Source organism: Salmo salar, chromosome ssa03 (assembly GCF_905237065.1).
Source record: "Salmo salar chromosome ssa03, Ssal_v3.1, whole genome shotgun sequence".
NCBI lineage: Eukaryota > Metazoa > Chordata > Actinopteri > Salmoniformes > Salmonidae > Salmo > Salmo salar.
The window spans coordinates 80655667-80657257 of NC_059444.1; the positions used below are offsets into that span (position 1 = coordinate 80655667).

Genomic DNA, 1591 nt, shown 5'->3' on the forward strand with positions numbered 1-1591 from the left:
GTTGAAAAGCGATATCCCAAGTATAGTAAATACAGTAAAGTATAGTTAGTGTTTTTTAGACACAACTGCGAACTTCAAGTAAGATGCATTCAAGGAGTTAGTCTGATGGGAATCCGGATGTCGTCGGCCTCCCGCCTTGCTTGAGGAACAATAGATGAACAATAGAGAACAAAAGAGGAAAGGCCCACCCCCCCTTTCCCCATTAGGCACGGCTGCATGGTGCACCTGTGGGCTTGGGGGTTGCCGGTGAACCGGGTCTTCCCGCCTCGGTCTCCAACATTAAGCTGCTTGGGTCTCACCAACCACTCTGCGCCCCGGCGCAGGTTTAATGTCTCTCCTCCCGTTGCTTCGGCGACGGCGGTGGCGGAGCACCCGGATGCTTTTCGTTCAACCTCAAACCTTTTTGCTCCGTGAACTGTGGCCTCTGGCGAAGGGCGGGCAGGGTAAATGAGGGCAACCTCCCCAACCCCGCCTGCGCCACTAGCCTCTGCGTAAAATAAAAAACAAAAAAGTACAACTCTTAGCAGTGGATCACTTAGCTCGTGCGTCGATGAAGAAGGCAGCTAGATGCAAGAACTTATGTGAATTGCAGGACACATTGATCAGACACTTCGAACGCACCTTGCGGCCCCAGGGTCCTCCTGGGGCTATGCCTGTCTGAGGGCCGCTTTGCCATCAATCGGAACCCCCGGATTTCCGCAACTGAGGCAGTCGCAGGCCGCCACTGTGCGGCCTTTGTCCCCTTAAGTGCAGACCAAGACGGCTTGGTGGGAGTGTTGAGAGGGGGCCTCGGCTCTCTCTCCTCTCCCCCATACGCCCTTCCTTTCCCTTCCCGCCTCGGCGGGAGGCGCCCACGTTCCACACATGGTTAGGCGCAACCCCCACTTGTACTATGCAGAGGTGGCAAAATGTATATTTTCTTTTCTGAGGGCTTGAGTTTTTCCTGATCTCATGTTTAATTTATTTAACTAGGCAAGTCAGTTAAGATCAAAAACTCTTATTTACAATGACGGCCATCCAAAAGGCAAATGGCCTCCTGCGGGGATGGGGGCTGGGATTAAAAATATAAATATAGGACAAAACACACATCACAACAAGAGAGACAACACAACCCTACAGTGAGGGGAAAAAGTATTTGATCCCCTGCTGATTTTGTACGTTTGCCCACTGACAAAGAAATGATCAGTCTACAATTTTAATGGTAGGTTTATTTGAACAGTGAGAGACAGAATAACAACAAAAATATCCAGAAAAAACACATTTCAAAAATGTTATAAATTGATTTGCATTTTAATGAGGGAAATAAGTATTTGACCCCTCTGCAAAACATGACTTAGTCTTGGTGGCAAAACCCTTGTTGGCAATCACAGAGGTCAGACGTTTCTTGTAGTTGGCCACCAGGTTTGCACACATCTCAGGAGGGATTTTGTCCCACTCCTCTTTGCAGATCTTCTCCAAGTCAATAAGGTTTCGAGGCTGACGTTTGGCAACTCAAACCTTCAGCTCCCTCCACAGATTTTCTATGGGATTAAGGTCTGGAGACTGGCTAGGCCACTCCAGGACCTTAATGTGCTTCTTCTTGAGCTACTCC

At 49.0% G+C, this 1591-nt stretch overlaps 1 non-coding gene across 1 annotated transcript; it reads left to right on the plus strand.

The window, feature by feature from the left end:
- The first annotated feature begins 515 nt into the window (after window positions 1–515).
- LOC123741929 (5.8S ribosomal RNA) lies at window positions 516–667 on the plus strand. The gene has a single exon (XR_006769454.1). It is a non-coding gene; the product is annotated as a 5.8S ribosomal RNA (ribosomal RNA).
- The last annotated feature ends 924 nt before the right edge of the window (window positions 668–1591 follow it).